Source organism: Silurus aristotelis (assembly GCF_946808225.1).
Source record: "Silurus aristotelis genome assembly, chromosome: 17".
NCBI lineage: Eukaryota > Metazoa > Chordata > Actinopteri > Siluriformes > Siluridae > Silurus > Silurus aristotelis.
This window is the reverse complement of record NC_139590.1, coordinates 23036323-23053048: the sequence shown is the minus strand read 5'-3', so window position 1 is coordinate 23053048 and position 16726 is coordinate 23036323. Positions and strand designations below refer to the sequence as shown.

General features: G+C 38.1%; 1 long non-coding RNA gene across 1 annotated transcript in view; it reads left to right on the top strand.

Annotated features, from left to right (window-relative positions):
* The window catches only part of LOC310740123, an 88164-nt gene extending 73392 nt beyond the window's left edge, over positions 1-14772 (top strand). The window contains exon 3 of the long non-coding RNA XR_014537574.1: positions 14230-14772. This is a non-coding gene — a long non-coding RNA (uncharacterized lncRNA). The remainder of the gene's footprint in view (positions 1-14229) is intronic.
* Positions 14773-16726: the final 1954 nt, after the last annotated feature.

Genomic DNA, 16726 nt, shown 5'->3' with positions numbered 1-16726 from the left:
CGGCACTGCGACTCGGATTCAATAGCTTTCTGGATTTATAATTCAGATTTAGATCTTCGTTGGCTACGTGATCTACTTACTGCGGACCGATGGCTTTATGATTTAGATTTGGCTCATTTAAAATTCATCGCTGGCTCAGTAATTCTGATTTAGAGGCGTGTTGCGCGCCACGGTTCATTTTTCGGCTCTCCGATTTAGATTAAGACGCTTTTGTAGTTCGAATTCAATCAGATAACTGGTTCAGTGACCGATTTGCTGAATCTACGAGACCTATTTTGAGGCTTATTGGCGTTATTGTTCGCATCGGCTGCGTGATCCAGGGTGGCAGAATCCTGAAGTATAAGTTGGCACCGAAAAATAAGGGAGGTTCACGTTTCATTTATGCTCCTCTACCCTATGAATATATCACACTGAAGGTGAAAGCCAGCGAGGAAGGAAGTGAAAAAATTAGAGGTGACGAGAGAGCAGAAGAGAAGATGAGAGAGGGGCAGATGAGAGGAAAAGACAAAGATGAGGAAAGAATAAAAGAAGGGAGGACAGTGGTGAGGAGAACAGCTGCTGTCTTGTCTCCTTTAATAACCCCCATGGATTGAAGGAGAGGTGCCGACAGCTGCTTTCGTGTCAGTTTCAGTCTCTGTGAAAAAAAAAAAAAAAAAAAGTTCCAAGCATAAATCCAGCTCTGACATGAGCCGTGACTTGAGCTCAGACACTGAAACCTCGGCTGATGTGCTTTCCCTCTACTCTGATTGCTGCTTTCTTAAATTCGAGTCTCGAAATCTTTTATTCAACTCGCTCCATATGGCGGATGCGGCAATTGTGTAATATTGTCAGCGATTGTGTCTGCTCTGATAGACGAGGAAGCTTTGTATTAATGTTATTTTAATGGAAATTGCTTGTGTAAGTCAAATCAGAAGAAAGGCGCACTATTTAAATATATATAACACCTTCTGACCAATCAGAATTAAGGATTTAGCACTGCTGTAAGATTATATATGTAACGTAATAAATGACAATGAAGGTTCTATGGTTTCAATTAAAGAGGTTTTTATTTCTTTTTTTGATTTGTTATTCAGGAAATATTAGCAAAATTACATCTCCATGGCATGTGTGAAATCTTTACAAATGACTAAGCACTCGGTATAACAAGCTGTCCAAAGAGCGCCATGATTCTTTCACCATCTGACGCGATCGCTGCTTTACAGCTCGCCTATAATCAAATTCCTGGAGAAGGCATCTATACAACTCGCCTAGCATGCACTCAGGGGCGCATCGTGCCAGGCCTGCCTGCTTTATAACCCTGCGTATCAGGCGTGGCACAAGAGAATTAGCTGCCAGGAACTCATATTCGTTTCTGAAATAGGGCGAGGAGAGCCGGACGAACCAACACACGGAGACATCCATCAGCATGGAACAGAGCGGGTGTAAATCTTTCTCATACTTCGCGCTGGCCACCACAAGCCCATTACAACACCATCCTCTAATTTACACAACCAGAACTGGATAGGAAAAATGCCCAGTCTGTTTTTAATACTAGCTACTATTATTTTAGTGGGTATATCGGTAGGAGAATGCTGAAGATGGAGCCACCAGGAAGAAGGAACCGAGGAACACTAAGGAGGAGGTTTATGGATGTGGTGAGGGAAGACATGCAGGTAGTTGGGTTGAAAGAGGCAGATGTAGAGGTCAGGGGGGTATGGAGAGGGATGATCCGCTGTGGCGCCCCCTAATGGGAGAAGCCGAAAGAAGACTATCATTTTTGTGAGATTTTTAAATATCGATTGTTTTACAGCCATGCCATAAACATCTATTAGGCTGAATTACACACCAACAACAAGCTAAAAAGCTGAAGAACATCCACAACAGGGGTCCACATATTTCTTCCTTTCTTTTATTGGGGGAGAGTCGGTGTGTAACAGAAAATTACTTGAACCTGTGTGACTTCTAGTATTATTGTGGAAATTTGATTATGATTTTAAATGTTTTTAATTTGCCCCCTAAAGCTAGATTAGTTTATTGTTTTGTTCTGCACCGAATCATACTTCCCGATAACCGATTAATCGCCCAATTTGTTTTTAAAATGGATACTGGATAAAAAACAAACTAACATACCAATCCATGTAATATATTACTGATCATTATTACGAAAAAAATTTAAGTACTGAATCATAAAAAGGTGCCAAATGAATATGAATATATTCATTAATAAATATCATTATATAATTCATAAATTATAAGTAATCAAAATAATATCACTCTCTCCATGCAGCGCACACTCTCATCTGTAAAATAAAAAACTAGCATGTGGCGTCAATAATTCGCCTCTAGAGGCCGCTTTCGTAATGACGGCAGACCGGAAGCCGGAAAAACTATTAGTGTGGATTTTTGCTGAAAGCCAGAGATAAGAAGTATTTTTCTGGTATCAGTGCTTTACTTTCAACTTTTTACTTTCACTCATTACATTTTTTACACAAATATCTGTACTTTCTACTTCTTACATTTTAAAACCAGACTCGTTACTTAACTTTTAATCTATTTGCTGACATGATCAATATTTTGACTTACCACTGGTGTATCATTTTCTGGCTCTCACACACCACATATGTAAGCTAGCTTATGGAGCTAATAATGAGCAGGGCAGAAGGCAACAAGAAATATGGTGTTAACGTGGATAAGACAGAGGGAGTCGGTGATGTAAACATGACTGAGAACAGACACCTGATATCAGTCATCCTGATCATCATCATCTTTTCGCTGCTTGTGTTCTATATGATGGATGTTCAGCCTGGATACATTCATTAGGTAGCAACATTTGAAATTATTTTGTATTAATATGAAATGTTAGTTTAAAAGCCCACTTTATTATTTAATACAGATATGAGTAAAGCAAATATTTACAAAAAAGGAAAAAAAGTCTCTGGCATTGTTCAATAGATTGAAGTGGCTCTATGTTCTACTGATATGGTGTTCCTAATAAACTGGCCACCAACGAGTGCAAAATATAGCGTCTTTGCCTTTTTTTTTGGAAGCCAAAAGCAGACATAGCACTTGTTTTCCTCAAGCGTTCTGATTCAATTGTCTCCAAAGATACATAATAAAAAGAACACCTGTGACACTTACCAGTAGCACTATATTACTTTTACACCCATTTGGTACGTTGTATTCAAATGTTAGAAAAGAAAAGAAAGGACAAGACTGAATAAAACAGAAAAGCTTTTAGGCGTCTCTGCAAATGTGTTACTGTTAAGAAAAAATAAAAAACTCAGGACACAAATTGACATTTCAAAGCAGTTGTGTCCAAACACTCATTTTACTTTGTAATGAAGGTGCTGAGGATCTCAAGCCAAATCCCACCCTAGAGTCATGTATCAAATCTTTTTTTTCTCCTCCACCTTATTCTTGAGACTTCTTTTTGACTTTCATTTGCTTCAATAAGCCATGTTTTATTCATTTCCTTGAGATTGTATGCTATTGTTGTTCCAGACCTTATAGTAGGAATCTTATGGATTTGGATCACGTGGACCAGATCCGATTCATAAATCCTCATAGCTGAGCTTGAAGTAATTTACTACGTATTTATACACGTATTCAGGCTTATAAATGTCTAATAAAGTGTTATATGGGATACGCAGCAGACTCATTATGTGGAGTTATGGTTTTAAAACGCAAGCTGAACATGAGCATGTAGCTTAATAATGTATTAATAGTCTATCTATCTATCTATCTATCTATCTATCTATCTATCTATCTATCTATCTATCTATCTATCTATCTATCTATCTATCTATCTATCTATCTATCTATCTATCTATCTATCTATCTATCTATCTATTCATTTATTTCCCTCCTTTATTAAACCACCTACCACTTTTCTCTTTTGAACAGTTATGTTATATTTGTATGTATCATCTGTAATATTAACACCAAACACAAAAAAACACAGGAAAGAAGGAAAGAAACAGAAAAAAAAAAAATATATATATATATATATATAAATATATAAATTTTAAGCAAATAAATAAATCGGATAAAAAAAAAAAGAAAAAAGTAAACCAATTAACTTTTTTAAAATAACCCAGAAAATACTTATTACCATGTTCTGTAATTAGGCACCTTTAAATAAATTGTATTGAATTGAATTAAATTTGTCCTAACGGAACATGTATAGACTGTTTTATTTTATATAAAAACCTAAAAATATATATATATCTCCATACATTTTGGAAACTGATGATTGTAGATGCATGAATATTTATTTATTTATTTATTTATTTATTTATTTATTTATTTATTTATTTATTTATTTTATTTTTTCCTTCCTTACTTTATTAAACACCCACCACCTTTCTCTTGAGAACAATAATGCTATATTTGTTTACACATATATGTGCTATTAACAATCAGCGAGAAACAAAACATTACAAAAATTGTAGAAAACTATTTGGCTAGTTTTGCTAGCTGGGGGTGGGGGAGGGGAAGAGACATGCACACACAGGTGTAAAACCTTCTATAGAAACTCTTATTGATGAGAACGAAGCACATTCGAGCATCTTCTTCCCCTTTATCTCTGCTTCCTCCGCATGATCACAGTGATATCTTGCTGTCTTGTCAGTTCCAATTACAGTTCCCTCTTTTCGGGCCGGGGCTTAACCAGAAATCTTTACAAGCCTTCTGATGTCTCAGGAAAATGCCAAGCGACCTCGGTCTTCAGCCTTGACCTGTAGAGCTGCTTGTAAAAGGCTGATCGATGGGCACGAGGCCCAGATAAATTACCTCACGAAAAAAAAAAAACAACTAGAAAAAACTCTTGGGAATATGACGGTGAAAGAAGGAAGGCGATCAATATTTAAAATTTTATGCGATTGATATGTGATTCAACACTGTGTTTATTATTTATTATCCAACAAAAAGGAATGCATTGGCATCAGGTATTAAATAATATTTGAATTCGTCCGGCAGAGTTTGAGTTCAGGAATGAATCATGTGAAATCGGTTTGCTCGGATCCGTATCTTCGGTGGAGCTTATCGCTCTGATAGATACGTGTAAGAAGAACGGGATGAGGAATGTCTTTATCGTACATAGAGACGGTCTAAATCAAACAAGAGATATATACACTCAAGGAGACACCGGTGAAAATATATGTTCTCTTAAAACTCTTTAGTGTGTTTCCCTAAGGACAGTCATTAAATATCTTCATAATGTTTATGGGTCGAAATAAAAGTAATAAACCGGCACTGTAACCTTAATGTCTCTCTTCGGTCCTAGCAAAAATCAGCTGACTAACAATCTAGCTTGTTTTCTTGAGTCATATCAGGTGACATTTTTACCAGTAAATGATTTCATTTTAGTTTCAGAACACTGTACGGATATTAGCAACAAAACAAAAATTGTATTCAAAACATAATAAACATCTTAGATTCACTGAAATCTAACATTTAGCTGGACTGCATCTCATCTTTGGAATTCTCCTCCACAATCTATTCAAGAAGGTAACTAAACACTTTTTAATCATGTCTTAGAGGTTGCAGGTTGTAGCTCAGTGGTTAAGCCATCAGACTTTGGATCAGGAGGTCACAGGTTTAAATCCCACCACTGAGCTGCCACTACTGGGCCCTTGAGCAAGGCCCTTAACCTTCCTCTGCACAGTTGTAAGTCGCTCTGAATGAGGGCTTCTGCCAAATTGTAATAGATTTTAATCAGTGTTTGAGTCATTAATATCATTCTATTAATTGTCACAGTCGAGTCTTTTCACATGAACTGAGTTGATTAAGTAAAGAATCTTGTGATAAAAATGATGATGAGACATTATAGTTATAATAAATCATAGTACTTGTGATACTGGAGTGCATTTAAAAGTACTTTTGTACTTTTACTCAAGTTTAAATGGACACTTTTACTATTCTGGAGTCACATTTTACCGAGTGGATCTTTACTTTAACTTAAGTACATGGTTTGTGTACTTTGGTTTAAGTACATGATTTGTGTACTTCGTCCACCACTGAATTACGGTGACATTTCAAACTAATTGTTTTCTTATATCCTAAATTCCTCAAATGCATATTGACAAGTCACCATTTTTCTTGGAGAATGTCCTTTGGACGAATAAGACTAAAGCTGAGTCCCCCAACAAGATAATAACTTGAAACAAACAGCTAAAAGAACCAAGTATGGCCAAAAACCAAACACTGGACAGTTCTGAAGTTACTGTCAATAAGCCCTGATCTGAATCCCATTCAATATCTATGGAAAGAGGTGAAATTTGCTGTCTAGAGATGGCACTCTTCTAACTGAAGACAGCTGAAGCAGTTTGCTCATGAAGAGTGGTCCAGACTACCTGTGCACAGGTGCAGAAATTTCACTGAGAGCTTCAGAAGCTTGCTATGAAGTTGTGCAACAAAATATTAGACAAAGGGTGCCATAATCTTTGTCTATTCCATTGTCTTTTATCATTTAAAATATTGTGTTGCACCAAAGTCAAAAATCAAGTCAGATTTTTAATAAATATGGAAATATCAGTGGTGGACAACAACTGTGTTTGTCAAAAATCTTGGATTCTTGTTTTTCATGGAGGGGTACCAATAAATTTGCTCATGTCCGTATAACAATAAATGTAACTATAAAGTATAAACTGATAAAAAAAAGATGCGTCATTCAGTAATATTGCTTATAAAAGCTATAATATAAACAGATGAAGCTGTCGCCTCTGAATTGGGACTTGATTGGCGTCACCAAAAGCGTGTTTGTTGCTTCAGAAGCATCTTTTAATATATTCTTTCTGCAGGGTTTTTTTCCTCTTCCTCAGACATTGATATAACTCTTTCGTTGCACTCGACACAGACCAGGTTCCAATAACAGGCATTGCAAATAAACTAGCAGGTGACTCAGCTCAGCCTACTGACACCGCGACTTAATGAAACACTCACCTTGACTCCGGCAAAGACGGCATTAACGCCTCGTGTCATTCAGGGGAGATTATTATCTCAGCAAATGTGCTTATATACCAACGTCCGTGTATACACCAACCTACACACACATCCATGCGAGCTCATGATCAAGGTCCCCCTCGGCAGGCAGCATCTGCTTGACTCTGCGTTGCAGGCTCTAAAATGTGACACGGGCCACCTGGCAGCCTGAAGCAGGCACACAATGACCACCATATTGGCTGGCGATATTAAACACCTGCTGGATCGACTCAGTTAGAGGACGTTATTTATTGCTGCTATTCCGACCAGCCATTTTACAGCAATATCACAGGACAAAGTAAACAACGACGCTAGGACGTGTTTGTTTAAGTGGATCGGTCGTTAGGAGTGGAGTAAATCCTACGACTCCGATTTAAGAAAGTTTCGTTAAACTACCGTAAACTTCTTTGGAATACTTTGCGTCTGTTTTAAAGGAGCTGTTTGATACTTTCAGCACCCTCTGCTGCCTGCTAGAAAAATCACACTCGCAACTTGATTGAAGAGCTGGTTATGTATAAAACGCACGAATATGTTAAAACTTTTTAAATCACAGTCATAGCATTTAAACGTAAAAGCATGACCCTGAACTGAGCTGGCAGTTAAACGCTGTTTAGCTTACTACTCGACCGTATGCACTGGAAATGCGGTCATAAGTGCAAGGATGTGCCCCGTAGGAAGACCAGATGGCCATCTGGATCCACACATGTCCCTAACTGCAGTGTCCGTGAGCTCGGCCCATGTTGATGCACCGCATCCTGTGTAGGAGGCACTGAGGCCTCGCCACCTGTGTGACCCACATGCTCTTGGGCTGGAACGGCGAGGTTCAGCGCCATCGTAGTTGTGCAGGGATTCTACAGCAGGAATGGTGTCAAGATAAAAAAATAAAGTAGCGTTATTCTTTAAATGTGATTGATCAGAAAGTGTGATTTCACGTGTCATGTTTCACACGATCAAGATTTTCACATGATCAATATTAGCGGCTAGTGTTTAAAACAAAAGAATAAGGATTGTCAAAAGTTTTGCCTTTAACCTCAAAAAGAGTTTGGGCATTTGTGTTTTTAAACGATGAACAATTCCAGAGGAAAACGGAACAAAACAAAAAACAAGTTAATTGCTTAAATAGGTTTGCCGATGCTAGCTGCTCAGTAGGAAACTAGCGCTGTTGTTTTTGTTGCTTTTCTTTCAGAGGGATCGATGACCATTTAGAGAAAACGCACTTCCCACAAAATTCCCCTCGTCACGTTCTCGCTAACTCACAGCTCCCGTATGCTACTCACACGGCATGGCGTTTTTGCCCATCAGCGTCTATTCGGCTTCTGCTCAGCTTGTGCTGTAATTAAAGAAGCCAGGTGGAGACCAATAAAAAAAGGATAAAGGCGGAGAATTGTGCTCCGACTTCAGGCCAGAGAAAGTAATGAAAAGGCAGCATGCTAATCACTGAGGTGTGAAAGTATCTCTGGGCCGAGGAAATGCCCAGTAATGCTGCCTATGGAACGGGAAAAAAAAACCTCTAGCCAGTCCTGCTTTAGATTCGTGACTGGATTAGGAAAGTGTGTGAATGCGTGCCATGGGGTGTCGACAAGGCAGACAAGTAGAGTAGCCTGATGGATCAGGGTCCTTCAGTCCTTCAGCTAAATTACCTTTGGTCTGGCCTGAAATAATGTATTCACAATTATTTAAATTCTGTATTTGTTGATCATAGCGAATGAATGAAAATCTTATTCGTCACACACCGTCTGCTCCGTTTTCTGATCCTAATTATTGCTGCACATAGATGTCGCTAAAAATATTGGTGGAGTTACAGTGAATACATTATTATTATTATACTACACTATATGGACCAAAGTGTCTGGATGCCTGAGCTTTAAATTGGTATGCCTTTTTTGAACATCCCATTTAACATGTAGTCCCCATTTGCTATTATAATAACCTCCAGACTTCTGAGAAGATGTTCTACTAGATTATGGATTGTGCTTGTGAAGATTGTGTGAGTTTTAGCCACTTGGGTGTTAGTAAAATCAGGTACTTGGGTAAGGTGAGGTGGGGATCCAGCAGTGTATTTTAGACCTGATCCAGCCCCTTCAACCAAAAAGGGAATTCAGACCTTGATCCAGCTTTTCCTACCCAAGTGGTGGTGTCAGATTTGATCCAGCTCCTGGTACCTCCAAAGAATGTAAACAACTCAGTAAGTTTCTTGCTGGATAAATCTGTTAAGTATATAGTTATTTAAAGAAGAGTATCTCAGGGGGGTTAAGGTTGTAAAAGGTGTTGAATCAGGTCTAGGCCCATCCCCTTGACATCTGTTTTTTGTGGTGGACAGGATTCTGGATCTATATTTTATATTCATTTTGTCAAATGGAGCATCAGAAATTTAGAAAGATTTCCTGCAGACCTCCCACAAAGCATATCTATTTTAAACATTCTAAAGTTTTTATTTTAAATCAAACCTTAATTTAAGTTTCTTCGTTAAAAAGATTTCAAGTAGAACCCTCTTATGAAGCCAAGAACCCCTCATTAACCAATAAGCACTTGAAGAACCCTTTAAGAACCCTTGTCAACAATTATCACGAACGCTGTAGTTTGTACAATGTGCATGTGCTTTATTGAAACATCTCATTCCACATTGAATCCATACTTGTTTTTATAGTAACCTACGTACAATCTTCTGGGAAGATGTTCCGCTAGATTTTAAAGTGTGCTTGTGGAGATTTGAGTTTCAGCCACTAGGGTGTTAGTAAAGTTAGGTAGTGATGTAGTGTGAGGTAAGGAGACCTAGGGTGTGGTGAGCATTCACATTCATCCCAAAGATTGGAAAATTTTACCTTGCTCTGGAATAAGACAAAAATAGATACCGGCAAAGGGTTTAGTTGCATCCGAATGAACGCCGCATCCTCAGACAGTGGGTTTGGTTTGAATATTTTATGCAGACTAATGACACAGACAGAAGAAACCCCACACTGGAGTGTGTCTGTGTCTGGCAGCTAATTTCATAAACAGAGATTAATTGGGGCTGCTGCATGCTAACTTAATGTGCTTCATGAAATTGTTCCTTCAAAATATTTACCTAGCAAATTCTTGCCTTTCTCCTTCTCTGACTTTTGCCAGAGTGTGTTTGTGTCTGTCTATAAAGGGGTGAATGCTGACTGACAGGTGAAGGACGTGTCCTTTAGTGGGTCAGATTTTATTTTACGTCTGTTTATTTCCAGGAAGAACCTGTTGATTGAGCTGCCTGGCCCCCTGCCTCAATCCAAAAAAAGAAAAAAATCAATCAATACACGCCATCTTCTGTGTTTCTTTCAGTAACTGAAAAAAGGTCATTTGAAATTGCATCAGCGGCGTGGCTACATCTGTTGCACGCGGAGTAGAACAGATCATCATCTCGATGTGATATTTCCTGATTTATTGCAGGGGCCAAAAAAATGGAAACCCATACAAACAAGCATTTCCTGATTTACAGGCTGATTCGTAACATTTATTATCGAAATAATCAGCGTTGATTTTTCTGGAATTTATTCAATTGAAATGCATATAGGACTATCGTTTTATATTTGTTAATATCCGTACATGTTAACGAGAAATAATGACTCTAAATAATCACAGTATTAAAACATGTTAATATTTGTGAATGTTACCTTACGTTACCATACGCCATATTAACTACGGACTTTAACCAAACTGTATGCAAGGCTGTTTTCCTCTTTTTGTTTGAGGAATTAAGGACAATGACATCAGAACTGTGTTGGGTATTTTGGGTCGTTAGTCTGACTTCAGAGCGCCATCTGAACCCCAGGATTAGCTGAGCACCTCTCCTTGAGCCTCCTGCTGTTATGGCAGCATGAAAGTTCTATCATAATGAGAAATGAAAGCATCTCCTGCTACTACAAATGTGGAGATGTTTATAGAAGTTTTTAAATCACATCTTTGAAACCTAGCAAGAAGCAGCTATCCAGAAACAAGTTCATGGTCCCAGGATTGGCCCTAAAAGCAACAGTAGCAGTTTTCAGCAAGTGCCCCTCACTGCTGGAAACCAAAGTTCCAAGAAGTGAAGTTGGACCTGATCCAGCCCCTCCTAAGTAAGGGGAAATGTAGGGCAGAACCAGAACTTGATCCAGCTTTTCCTACCAAGGTGGTGGTGTCAGAACTGGTCCAGCTCTTTGGTACCTCCAGGAATGTATGTAGACAACTCAATGTTGTTCTCCAAAACTGCAGATCTTGTAGGATGTTCCTAGTCTGCAGTGGTCAGTATATATCAAAAGGGGTCCAAGGAAGAAACAGTGGCGAAGCGGCGACAGGGTCATGGGCGGCCGAGGCTCATTGATGTGAGGAGCGAAGGCTGGTCCGTGTGGTCTGATCCAACAGCCGAGCAACAGTAGCTCCAATTGCTGAAGAAGTTAATGGACAAAATGTTCACTTGCTACCTAATAAATCCCACACACTAACAGGTGCCATGATGAAGAGATAATCAGTGTTCTTCACTCCACCTCTCAGTGGTCATATATAACCATACCTTTTTGTTTTGTTCGGTTTGGTTTACTGTTGCGTCTGTTACATACTGTAGCAGACGCAACAGAAAACCAAACAAAACAAAAATGTATGGTCATATAAATAGATACACATGGTTATAAAACAGATCATTCCATCCTAAGAGAAGCTTTTTCTTTTATCCTAGGGAAGGTTTTTCCCTATTTAAAAGGCTCCTAACTTTAATGATCACACACCTTATAAAAGTGCACATCCTTTCGGTTTCCAATTCTTCAACTTGAGGTCCTGTCGAGGTGCAGAACCGGTCTACGCTTGTTATCCATGACAGAAAGGAACCGAATGGACAGGAGCGAGCGCTGCTGGAAAATTGGAAAAGAGGCAGAGCAGATAAGCAGGCTGAATCTCTGCCGGCCTCTTGGGGCTCAAAATCTATTAGCAATGCCAGGAAGTTAAGCACAAGCCTCCTCAGTGAATGCTCCGTAACCCTGGCAGCATTTTTAATGAAACATTTGAAATCTTAGCCATTTTCTTTGTACCTTTGCCTCGACTTGGTCTCTTGGTTCTTCAGTTCTAAAACTTACAGGGCAGGTTTTAAGATGCCGGAGCCTTTTTAAAACCTCAGAAGCCCTGAAATGTGTCTAATAGAAAGTTTGGAGTAAATTTTCCCTTTTTTTCGGTCTCCTTCTGTGTGTCAAATAAATAATTTTTTTTTACTTCCCGGTGTCACTTAGTTCAAGGATGCATCAATAAAAGTTTTAGAGGACTTGCCATGCTAGTAAGTATGGAATGTATTGTATAATAAATAGCTAGTTTCTTGTTTTTGATAGAATTAAGCTTAGGTGTTTAAAGTATGTATTTCAGTCAAACTACTCTTTGTAATAGTTCTATATACTCCGAAAAATAACTCGAGAAGATACAGACTAGAAACAGGTCAAATGATAAGTTCAGTTCAGTAAAATAATTACACTTGGTAAGTTTTTTTTTTTAAAACCAGAGCTACTCAACAAAAGAATTCCTCATAATTTAAGACTGATCATCATTATTTTATGATTTTTAAACTAAAAACAAGATTACTATTAAAATAAAGATCACGCATACATGTGTATTGCCAACAATTATTTATTCAAATGAAGACTCTCTTGTGACAAAGTAGTTACGATGTAAAAAATACTAAAACTTTTATCACTAGCCATAAGTACTGTGTATAAAGAACAAAGTTCCAAAATATAATAACTGTATTGAATAATGTTTGGTAAGAGTGTTACTTAGTAGTGCAGCGTCTTATAATGTGTTATTAGGTTGTAAATAAATAAATAAAACAAGCATGTGCAATAAATAATCCTACTGAAAAATGTTTTACAGGGCGACCCTAAAACCAGTTATTACATCTAAAATAAAGTCTTTAAAGATACAAGATTTATTTAATTATTAAGTCTTGTGATTAAGATCCATTTGAAGGTAAATTTAAGCTTTAACGACCACATCGAAAAAAAGAAATGATTTCAAAACAATCGTAAAAATCTTACACAATCTGCTCTTGCATAGTATTTTATTCTTAAAATAAAATCAATAAGATTTATATGGCTAGAAATATGATCGTAAGTCTTGACTAGATTTTCGCAGGGTACTTTGTATAAACAACATGTATAGTCATCAATTTTGCTATTCAGATGTAAATAAAACTATGACAAGGAAATGAATAACAGGCTTCCACTAAGATTTCAAAAGGGAATTGTGGATCTGGGGGTTAAAATAAAGAATTTTCTATTTCATTGTATTATTTTCAACATGATTTTGTGTATTAGAGATGACACGCGTGCTCTCTAGCTTGTGGAAGTGGTGGCGTTAATGTCAGTTATTTGACCCCTTTATAATCTCTGAGGAAAGTTTTGTTCTGTCATTTCTTAGTTGTTCTTTGGCTTCTGTTACTTAAAGGATAGTTTGTATATGTAAGGACGATAATGAGAAAACACAACTAGGTTTTAAAAAGATATTTGGTAGGATTGTTATTGAATATTATTAATGAAAACTTTGTTTAATAAAAAAAAAAAATACTATGTACTGTGTATACATTTCCTGAGTTAAAACCATTCATATTTTTATATGAAAGGTGGTAGTTCAGTGGTTAAAGTGCTGAATTACTTATCAGAAGGTTGGGGGTTCAAGCCCCAGTGTTGCCAAGCTACCACTCATGGGGCTCCTGAGCAAGACCCTTAAACCTCAGTATCATCGCTGACTCTGCACTTTCTTTCACAACTCTTACCCCACCATTGTTTTTGGATAAGTTAGCATTACATTTTTCCTTCACTTAGGAGACCAAAACCTGTTCCAGCATGACAATGCCTCGGTGCACAAAGCCAGCTCTATGAAGATCTGCTTTACATTGGTTGGAGTGGAAGATCTTGTAATTTAGAGTCTTTGGGATAATTATGAATGCTGACTGCACCCCAGGCCTCCTCACCTCACCTACATAAGGAACCTGACTTTACTAACACACAAATCTTTACTAGTGGAACATCTTCCCAGAAGCGTAGAGGTTATTCTAACAGCAAAAAGTCGTACCTGCTGTATTCACACGTGCCCTTCACTTTTATATCTCATCTTTTGTGGAACTCTTTGAGTTTTTTCTTTAATGTCAGTGTCAGTACATAATGCATTGAAACTGAATGAAAACTGCCAATGAAGCTCCAAAGTTGCTCATTCGGACTCTTTGCAATTTTAGAACCCAAGCAATGCTTAATGCCTGATTTCACCCGTCAATCAAAGCAATGTTTTTTCTTTCCCCAGCACAACGTGCCATGCAAAGATGTCGGTGTACCAGCAGAAAGACTTCAGGGATAACCTTTCTTTCAGGAGAGAGGGGCCTGCTCCTGCCGTGTATTTTTGATAACAGATCCCCCCCATCGTTCACGCCAGACGAGTTTCCATCAGCGCGAGGAGAAGCAGCAGTCAGTTTTGGAGTGATATGACAGGCGCCTAGCCGCTCGCGTGAGCCCAGGGGAGGCTGTGCTGCGATCTCCGACAAACCCGGTAAGTAGCAGTGGGATGCCAGGGGGATGATGGAGAACGGGCTGTGCTATCTCACAGCGGGATCTGAGCCAGGTTTTAGACAAAGGGACTTTTACTCAGCTCAGGGACAGCGATGAGTCAAAATCACCTAAATCTAGAATAAAACTCTTAGATTGGCTTTTCAACAGAGGAGCCAGACCACGACGGAATAACTCAGCCGAACTGTGGACGTGGCGGACAGCGATACCTCAGACAGCAGGACAACAGCAAAGTCAATACAGGAGTTTATTAAGATTAGGTTTTTCTTAGAGGCCTCAGTGTCCAAACATCTGATCATTTATTACCATTCAATATATCAGATTGTAAAATTTGTAAACATTACACTGTATGAGTATATTATTTTGAATGTCTGTGTTTTTATATCGATGATTCCTTCCACCATGTGACTTGTTGCTAAGCAGCAAAATACTGTAGTCTGGAGACTCCATTAGCTGTTTGTCCAGCAGAGCAGCTAATACACTTAGCAGGTTTTGACAGGCAATGAAAAGGTGTTGCACTTATTCTACTTTTTTATATATAATCAAATTTGTTTGTATTTATGTTGCATCACTTATTTAAATAGCCTTTTCACTTCTTTTTTTTCAGATTTGGTTGTTCAGAATGAATTTGGAATTCTGGAATGTATTCCATTAAATACCATATGTATTAATGAAAGGAAATAAATGCTACAAGGAGTTCTGTTCTGGGAAAATAATCAGCTTTGGGATGGTAGCAAGGTTAGAGTTTGAGTTAAACCTCTGTATTCTATTATAACTTATAACTATATATAACTTATAACTATATCGCCATCTCACGCGCACACACACACACACACACACACACACACACACACACACACACACACACACACACACACACACACACACACACACACACACACACAACCCGCCATCAGAAAGGTTTTACTGCAACTGCTTTCATAAATATCGTTTATAACATGCATCACTGAATCGAATGTGAACAAGTTCATAGGGATTTGTAGATTTATGCCACGTCAGATGCGTCTGCGCTGCGCTTTCGAAATCACCAGAGAGACTTCAGTCACTAAAAAACTGATTGAATGTCCTAATCTACATATAGACATGTGAAAAAGAAAGTAAACACTATTAAAATGTTATGGTTTACATATCAGGACAGAAGACAAATCAGGTCTTAAAATTAGGTAAAAACAACCTCAGATGAGTAATTTTGACAGATTTTGACAGAAATTAGGGCAAAATGGTGTTTTTTTTTAAAACCAAACACAGCATATGAGCACAAACACCTCATACCAACTGTCAAGCATAAATATAACATCATACCGACAGTAACATACTACACAGTATGTATTCTGGTCAGTGCTATTTTGTCTTTTTTGTCTTGTGTTGTCTGAACTGTATTTAGTCTTGCACACTTTGTACTCGGTTGCAGACGATGCACTTAATGTGTCGAGGACACTTAATTTAGTCTCTGTGTTCTGATATGTAGCTCTATGTTGTTTTATGGAGCACCAGGGTTCTGAAGAAACGTCTCATTTTCACTGTTCTTTTTTGTTCGTTTGTCTTTTGTACTGAATATTAATCTTGAAACATCAAACCTGTTTCCTGAAAAATGTAGGAACTATTTGGAACATTCCACAGGGTACTTAATGAACAGGGAAGTTACATCATCCAAATTAGGCGCCATTATTTTTTCTTTATTTAACTTTTTGACTAAGTAAATAATTAGGATTAACAACTTTACCTGTACTCCTACGTTGGAAATTTAATTTAGATTTTATTTTTAGCTCAGCTTAAGCAAGAGCTTGTATTCTGATTACATGCACTAACAGTAAGCTTGTTTCATTCAAAAGCCTTCACTAAGAGGAAACCAATTTCTCCCTTATGTCTTGCTCTAAATCGCTTCTCCTAATGTGTACGCCAGCGGACCTTCGCTTAACATCACGTCAAACGGCACTAATCCTCGAAAAACAGAGCGAAGTTGTAGAAGTAGAGAGCTGTGAAACAGACGTGGGGGAAAGGAAAATCACTTAATCTCCTTTTCGATCTCTCTTTTATTCGATTAATCCCCGCCACAGCTGTTTGGGACACAGTTGGCTTGTGTAGTGGACGTTCTTCCCTGCTGCGAGCTGTAATTGAAAAATGATGGGTCATACCCCGTTCCTCTCGGCTGCTACGTGTTGGGCGAATTGTCCATTCTCACACTGTGGGGTGTGTGTGCGTTGTTTTTTTTGTTT